At 40.5% G+C, this 8,916-nt stretch overlaps 1 long non-coding RNA gene across 1 annotated transcript; it reads left to right on the top strand.

Annotated features, from left to right (window-relative positions):
- Positions 1-212: 212 nt before the first annotated feature.
- LOC113462639 lies at positions 213-3,503 on the top strand. The gene is made up of 3 exons (XR_003385425.2): positions 213-679; positions 1,056-1,263; positions 2,599-3,503. It is a non-coding gene; the product is annotated as an uncharacterized LOC113462639 (long non-coding RNA).
- The last annotated feature ends 5,413 nt before the right edge of the window (positions 3,504-8,916 follow it).

The raw sequence follows: 8,916 nt of genomic DNA, 5'->3' as shown, positions 1-8,916 counted from the left end.
ACACCCCTCCTCTTTTCTTAGAGATAAGGATGGGAGCTCCTAAATTTTAGGAGCTCCACATGCCATATATAAGAGAGAGAAAGGGGGCAGCACCCTAATTTTTCCTCCCTCTCTCTTTTCAGCCGTGAAGGACCATCTCCTTTCTTGGATTTTCAGCCATGATGGCCCTCCCTTCCCTTGGGTATTCAGCCAGCAAACAAATAAATAAAAAAAGGGAAACAAGGGGCGGCCCACATGATGGATCTCTCTTCTCCTTTTTGTGCCGTGAGAGAGCCTACCCCTCTGTTGGTTTTTGTGACGTGGGAGAGCCTCTTTCTCTTGGGTTTCAGCCACCAGCAAACAAAGAAAAAGAAGGAGGCATGTAGCCCTTCCTCCCTCTCTTCTTTGGTTCCAAAAAAAAGAAAAAAAGAAAAAGCTGCAAAGGGGTTTTGCCTTCTTCCTTTTGATCCATCCTTCTTCCTCCTCTCTAAGGCAATCAAGAGTTGATTCAAAAGAGAGGATTTTAGCCATCAAAACGCATCTCTGCAAGAGAGCTAGCACCCCGGGGAGATTAGTGAGTTTGGATTGGTCCTCTGCCTCGTGTGGATATCCGTAGAGGCCGGACGCGTGTGCGGCTTCAACCGAACCTTCCAACAAATACCACGATCATCAGATTGCAGTGAATATCTACCCGCACAAGGTAAAGATCTGATCTTTCTAGTCATGTAAAAAGTATTTAATCCTAATCTATCTACGAACATCGGTTTTAAAATAAGTTCATGAGATGAACGGGATCTCGCGCATTTCTTCCGTTGCGCGCAGAATTTTTCTGTAATTTTCTGCGGCGTGCGAGGGATTCCAACACAGCCGTGAGATGATTTTTTTTCCCTTCCCTAGGAGCCGTGAACAGCATCCTATCCCTCTTGGTTTCAGCCATGAAACAAAAGAAAAACTAGGGAGGCATGCATCCCTTCTTTCATCTATTTTTCTTTGGTTCCAAGAAAAAGAAAAAGGAAAAGGCAGAAAGGGCTTTGTTTTTCTCTCTTTGATCCATCCTTCTTCTTCCTCCTTTCAAGGCAATCAAGAGTTGATTCAAAGGAGAGGATTTCAGCCATCAAAAGCCATCTCTGCAAGGAAGCCAACACCCCGGAAAGATTCAAAGACTTAGATCGGTCCTCTGCCTCGTGTGGATACCCGTAGAGGCCGGATGTATGTGCGGCCTCAAGCGAACCTTCCAATAAATCCATGATCATCAAATTTGCGGTGATCATCTACCCGCACAAGGTGAAGATCTGATCTTCCTAATCATGTAAAAAGTATTTAATCCTAATCTATCTACGAACGACGGTTTTAAAATACATTCATGCGATGAACGGGATTTCGCGCATGCCTTTTCGCTGCGTTCATAATTTTTCTGCGACATGCGAGGGATTACAACAGTGGTATTAGAGCCAAGGTTGCGTAAATTAAGATTAGGATTAAATAATTAAGGTATAATAAATCTAAAAATTTAAAGATTATGTTTGCTGAATTTTTTTGCATGCAGAATTTTCTGCTTGCTGATTTTTTATGCGTTTAGATTAATGATTCTATTGTTTTGTTAATGTGATTACAAGTATCTAGAATCATATCCTGTATGATCAGCAACTCATGAGATGACATAATCAATTAAATATTCAGATCTGTAAATTATATTTAATGCATGAGATGCGTAGGGTGATGATCATGGAAGGACCCTTTAATTGTGCTGAAATGTTTTGCAATGTCTGAAATGTTCTGTGATGTTATGTGATGACATGTAAATCAGCTTTTCAGATGCCTGCGTGCATCTTATATTGATGTATTAGAGACCTGCATGTCTCATAAAAAAGGATTGTAATTATTATTTAATTTTATTTAATTTTTAAAGTTATATGGGATGTAATATGTGATGTGTTTGGACATCAATGGTTGATCGGTGCATGCTTCTACAAGCACGATTTGCACGGATCGAGATCAAGGGTTGATTGGAGATGGATCAAAGAGTTGATCGCAATTGGACTAAGGGTGCTCAAGATCGAGTCAAGAGTTGAAGACGATCTAACCAATTGACGTGCATGTGCTTGTACTATGACCCCATCCTGGATCCATGGCTATCACCAGTTATATTGTGATTAGGCCTTATTGTTGATGTTAATGTTTATGCATAGCGGGTAGATAATTATTTGCATGAGATGTAGATAATTAAATGAAAGAGACCTAAATTAAATCTCCTCAAAAAAGATTAAGTCCATAGGTCTTCCACCGTAGTAGAATTGCTAAGGTCTTTCCGGTGTTGATTTGTCTCGGCTGGACACAATGGACAAGTTGCATTGGGGTTTAGACCTCTCTATTAGACATGAGATGTTGTAGGGGTAAAGGTAGGGTTGGGCGCCAATAACTGTTAAGTGAGGACCCAATGACGACTTTATTTCTGCGGTTATACGGTGGGTCAGACTTAACTAAAGAATGGAGCCAATAACTGTTAGGTGAGGTGGCATGTGATAAGAGCACAAAAGTGCAATCGTCATACCATCTTAATTAGTATTATAGCTAATCATTAATATAAAATTAACTAATTAACGTTGTATTTTGTTTTAGTGCAAGTAATCCAAGAAACCAATTAACATTGGGTTTGCGCCCAATGCCCGGCAGCCCGAGCTCAAGTCAAGCCGTCCGTGAGGAGTTTTTCCAACACAACAGATCCCTTCATCCAGTCTTAGCCCAACTGTGATTCCAGCACATTCCAAGCTTCACGCGATGAAGCCATCAACGTCCGCGTCAGTCCCAGGCACCCATTCGAACGCAGCCCAGCTTCTCCAAGTGATCCCGCGGCCAGCGTTGCAACCTCCCATCCGCATCAGCGATCCGGCGTCCCCCTCTCCCGGATTTGAGATCCCCGCGACCCAATCCCAGCTGTGCGCCCATTCCGTGATCCCGTGCGAAGAACAGGGGAGAAGAAAGGATCCCGTGCCCGGAGAAGAAAGGATCCGCGTTGCCCAAATTTTCTTCCATTTCAGCGCGTCTCCACCGCATAGCATCCACCGCATCCCCAGTTCCTTCCAATCCAGTGATCTCCTTCCTTACGCGATCAAAATCCCAGCTCCTCCAAGAGATCCCAGGCGCCCATAAAGCCGTGATCGGCTCTTCCGGCTTCAACCCTTCCTCCGCATCGGAATCCTAGCCGTGATCCACTCCTTCCACGATCCGAATCCCAGCTCATCCCGCCTCTGCACCCATGGATCCACGGCATCCCGTAATCCACATGCTCCCAGCGCCCGGATCTCGTCCGTGATCGACTCCTCCCCACGTCCCCACCTTTTGATTCCAGGCCGTCCGCATCCTCCGCGTCCTCACCGCGTCTGCCATCTTCCTTCCCCATTTGAGCATTCCGGCCATGGCATCACTTCCAAATCTGCCACGCCATCAACACGAACGCATGCCAGCAACGCCCATCAGCAGAATCCCAGCGTCCGCCCTCTCCTTACTCCCACGGATCACGCCATCAATGCGTCCAGCCCCTTCTCCGTGATCCCAGCAGCGCCTGAAGAAGGAACTCCGCGCCTCCCTTCCGCATCAGGCGTCCGTCCGCGGCTATAAGAGGAGAAGGAGGAAGAGGAAGGGGGGTGTGCTCGGTTGGGGATCGGTTCCAAAGAACAGAGGAGTGGAAGGTGGTCGGCTGGTTTTTGGGTTCCAAAGAACAGAGGAGGGAGGAGAAGACGAGCGGGTCAAAGAGGAGAATTGTTCATGCTCTGTTTTCAAACAGAGCACATTGTTTTGTTTTGTTTATTTTTTTTTATTTTTCTTCTTTTTTCTTTTTCTTTTTATGTTTAGTTCTATTTTAATTAAGAGCAATGTTTTATGTTTAGTTTGAATTTTAATCAAGAGCAATGTGTTATTTTTAGTTTGAATTTTAATCGAGAGCAATATGTTTTGTTTTAAGTTTTAAGAGTGTTATTTTGGTGAAGAGTTTTACTTTTAAAATTTTATTTATGATGCTGCAATTTAAATTTCTTTTATGCAATACATTAAATCTTCTTTTATGCAATTTATATTCTAGGCTTTTGATCTTCTAGGACTGTTCTTCATCCATTTTAATTTATGCCAAAGCTCTTCTTTGATTAGATAAATATAAAAATGCTCTTTGAATCTAAGTACATGTCTTCTAGTTAATTTCAATTAAAAATAATTCTCCGATAGACTAGAGAATCTATCAACATCCCCGACATCCTGTTTTTCTTTTGTTATTCGAAAATCGATTTCAAATCCGAGGGAACGTTGTTATTTTTAAGCAACTCCAATCGCCTCCATGTGGATCGACCTCTTACGACCACTATTCTTCGAGTAGAACAGGTAAGAGTAAAATTAAATTAAACTTTATTTGTCGGTTCTAACAACGATCTGTTTAACATATTTTTAGTTAGACAGGAAAGGACGAACAAAATTTTGGCGCCGTTGCCGGGGAGGCAAATCGAGAAGCAAGAACGATCACGAAGATCAAATCAAATTTTGGATGCCCGGAGTGAACGTACTCCGGTAGTAAGTTTTTATTTTTATTTTTATTAATTTTTCTTATTTTGATAATTTCTAGTTAATAATTTCGTAGTTATTAAATTCTGAAATTTGAAATTCGAAATTTAAAATTCAAAAAAAAAATAAAATAAAATAAAATTTCAAAAATTCAAAAAAAAATTTTAAATTCAAAATTTGAATTCTGAGATTCGAAATTTGAAGTTTAAAAAGAAAAAAAAATTTAATTAAATCAAAAAAATAAAAAAAAAATTATTATTTTTGCTAGTAATTGATAGGGTGCAATCCTCTGAGGTTATCATACCTCTATTGGGACTCCTCACGGAGTAATCTCCAGAGCTTATTCAACGGGCATTCGGAGATTGACTGACGTATAAGGATTAGTTTTAGTTTACATTCAAGTTATTGCTATATAAAAATTTAAATATTTTAAAAAAATTAAGAAAATAGTAAATATATAAAAAAATAAAAAAATAAAAAAAAATAAAAAAATTTGCTTGCTCATTTAATCAGTACAACCTAATGACATTGCATAAACTTTAAAAAATCATTGATTATTTGCTGCATTTAGTAATAAGCATTTGCATAAAAGAATTTAAGGGCAAAACCCATTAAAAAGATAAGGTCGGGAAGTCATTACCTGTCCTTAGCCCAAAAAATCACCACCTTGCATACTTATCCTAAGCCAAATTAAATTAAAATCAAATTAGACGTTGGCCTTAGGGTTTTTGAGCTCAATTAGGCTCTTGGAAAGAAGCGGCTGAAAGCCCCTTCAGTGAGAATTTAGTAATTGGTGATGTCTAGAAAAGTTTTACAACAGTGAGAACTGTTACGGGTATTGTGGTATCGGTGTATCCCTTCTGGCACCACCACACACCCCGGGACTTTCCTGGTCACTGATTACTGGGTTGCTTAACTGGTAAGCTCAAGCTTAATCTGAAAGGAAGATTAGGAGCTGTCTAATCTAGGAGAGAATTTCAGGAACTTTTTAACCTGATACATCTCTGTGCAACTAGATTTAAGAAGCTACTAAACCTCACTTAGTTCTAAGACTAATAGGGTCAAATTGTTGTGTGGTGTTGGTTGTGGTCATCTGTGTCTAGCCCTTCTCTTCTTTTAGGATTTCGTTCATTGTAGGAGTCAAATCTAATGAAGTGTTGATAATGTATGCATGGTAGAAGGTCATTAAGGGATAAGTTAACCCTATTTGATCCTGAGATTGACAGAACTTTTTATCAGAACTTGCGAACTGTAAACCAACTGTCAATCTCTACAATGGGTGAACACATTAGAACTTTGAATGAGTTATTCGCACCCGCATCCGCTAGTCCCCCTACTTGCATAGTATTACCAATTAATAATGCAGCCCAATTCGAGATTCGGGCTGCAACAATAAACATGTTACCCAAGTTTCATGGGTTCGAGAGTGAACAACCCTACATTCATCTAAACAAATTTTTGACAATCTGTCAAACGTTTAGAAATCAAAATTTAGATGAAGAGGGTATTAAATTAAGGTTATTTCCCTTGACTCTAGAGGATCGTGCCGTTGCATGGCTGTATTCCCTTGCTTCAAATTCCATCACATCTTGGGAACAACTACCTAGGAAGTTCATGGCTAAGTTCTATCCCATGGTAAAAACTGAAAAAATTAAGGATGCCATCAGAACTTTTAGAGAAAAATCTGAGGAGGAATTTTCCCAACTTTGGAAAAGATTCCATGATCTTTTGGTCAAGTGCCCGCACCATGGGCTTGACAACGCTGATCTAGTGCATTTCTTTTATAAAGGACTACCTCCGGCACATAGAAACATGATCGAGTCCATGCACAAAGGTAGGTTCATGGACCAAACCCCGGATCAAGCCTATGAATTTCTTGTTGACTTAGCCGAGAATGCCCAAAATTGGAGTAGCTATGGTGAGGAAGTAAATAGAGATGAGTTCGGGTCTAGAAAACTAGGTAATTATGAAATGAAAGCAGACCCAGAACTCAAAAATGTCATGTCCAATCTGGTGACTGGAATGAACAACTTAAGCAAAAAGTTTGATGCTTTCACTGTTTCCACTAGCTCGAGTTCATATAAAGAGTTAAATCCCATCATGAAAGTGGATCACGAGTCACATAGTTTATGTATCTTGTGTAATAGTTCTGAGCATCTAGTGGAGTGTTGTCCTAGTTTACCCAACATTAAGGCTGAGTAGGCAAATGCTCTTAACTCATATAGTGCCTTCAAGAAGCCCACTCCCAATTCATTCAGCCCAGTCTACCACCCTGATAATAGGTTCCACCCAAATTTCTCATACAAGCAAAATGAACCTATTCAGCATCAAGGTGGTCCACCAGGTTTTCAGAAGAATTTTTCCAGGATAGGTCCATCACAAATAAACCAATCATTGGCTCCACCTATTCCTACTTATAGTGCCCCTATCCCTTAGCAAACTACATCATTGGAAGCCATGATGGCTAACATGATGAAGCAGCAACAAGACTTCATCCAACAGCAACAACAGACCAACATGAATCAAACCCAGACTAACCAATTCTATGCGCAAGTGATTGCAAAACTTGAGGTTAGTCTGAGCCAAATAGCCAACTCTCTAGGGGATAGGAAGAAAGGTGAATTGCCCAGTCAGCCAGTACCTAACCCTAGTAGACAACAGAATCAAGGGCCGAGAGGCCAGTTTCAGATTGATTCTAATGGAAACCCTACCCATGAAGTCCAGGCAATCACCACTTTACGGTCTGGCAAGCAAGTGGACAACAAAGTCCAACTTCCTGTGCAAGAAAAAGAAAAAAAGCATGAACCAAACCCCACCCAGAAAAAGGCACAAGAACAGGGAACACAAGGAATAGAGGAGAAACCAATAGAAACTTACACACCTAAGGCTCCCTTTCCTAGTAGACTACAAGACTCAAAGAAAAAATCTCAGTACGATGAAATCATGGAAGTCTTTAAAAATGTTCAAATAAATTTATCCTTCTTAGATGCCATCAGACAGATCCCCTCCTATACAAAATTCTTAAAAGACCTAACCACGGTGAAAAGGAAAACTAGTATTCCTAGGCAAGCTGTGATGGCGGCACAAGCCTCATCTCTTATTCAACAACAGATTACCCCAAAATACAAGGACCCTGGTTGGCCCACTGTTGAAATTAAAATAGGAGAAACCATCATTCGGAGAGCCCTATTAGACTTAGGAGCAAGTGTGAACCTATTACCCTATCTGTCTACACCGAACTAGGTTTGGGGGAATTAAAGTCTACAAATATTACCTTGTCATTAGCAGATAGGACTGTGAAGTATCCCAAAGGAATTGTGGAGGATGTGATTGTAAAAGTTAATGAATTCTACTATCCTGTGGATTTTGTAGTCCTTGAAACTGAACCAGTAAAAAATCCAGAAAGTCACATCCCGGTGATCCTAGGTAGACCATTTTTGGCCACTTCAAATGCTGTGATTAGTTGCCGAAATGGAATAATGACTCTAGCCTTTGGGAACATGACTGTCCAGCTCAATGTTTTTCATAATAGTAGTCAGTCAACTGAGATGGACAATTTGAAAGAAATTCACATGATTGAGAATATAATTAGCAGTTCTTTTGAAGAGTCGAGTTATTCTGACCCATGAGAAAGATGTTTGGCTAATTTTGGTCAAGATTGTGAGTCAAGTCAAGAGGTTAATGCATTGTTAGATTCCATTCCTGTGATGGATACTAGCAGATAGGCCACCAAGTTTGAATCATTGCCTATTTCGGAATCTCAGCTAGTGTCATCCAATGTCAAATCTCCACAACTAGAACTCAAAGATCTTTCCGAAAACTTGAAGTATGCATTTCTTGGAGAAAACAAGACCTTACCTGTTATAATTGCATCGAATCTAACTAAAGAACAGGAAGAGAAGCTGTTAAGTATCCTTCGGAAGAATCAGGAAGCTATCGGTTGGTCTATAGCTGATATTAAGGGGATTAGTCCTTCTGTGGTCCAACATAAAATCCATCTAGAAGAAGATGCAAAAATTTCTAGAGAACCACAAAGGCGACTTAATCCAATCATGAAGGACGTAGTTCGAGCCGAGGTCATCAAGCTTTTAGATGCAGGGATTATATATCCTATTTCTGATAGTCAGTGGGTAAGCCCAGTTCAAGTCGTACCTAAAAAGTCTGGCATCACTGTGGTGAAAAATGATCACAATGAGTTAGTCCCTACTCGAGTCCAAACGGGATGGCGAGTATGCATCGACTATAGGAAGCTTAATGCCATGACTAGGAAAGACCACTTTCCTCTATCCTTCATTGATCAAATGCTAGAACGGCTAGCTGGCCACTCCCATTACTGTTTCCTCGATGGTTATTCTGGATATAACCAAGTCCCTATCGCACGTGAGGATC

The sequence above is a fragment of the Phoenix dactylifera genome, unplaced genomic scaffold (assembly GCF_009389715.1).
Source record: "Phoenix dactylifera cultivar Barhee BC4 unplaced genomic scaffold, palm_55x_up_171113_PBpolish2nd_filt_p 000482F, whole genome shotgun sequence".
Lineage (NCBI taxonomy): Eukaryota > Viridiplantae > Streptophyta > Magnoliopsida > Arecales > Arecaceae > Phoenix > Phoenix dactylifera.
This window is presented reverse-complemented; position numbering and strand designations above follow the sequence as displayed.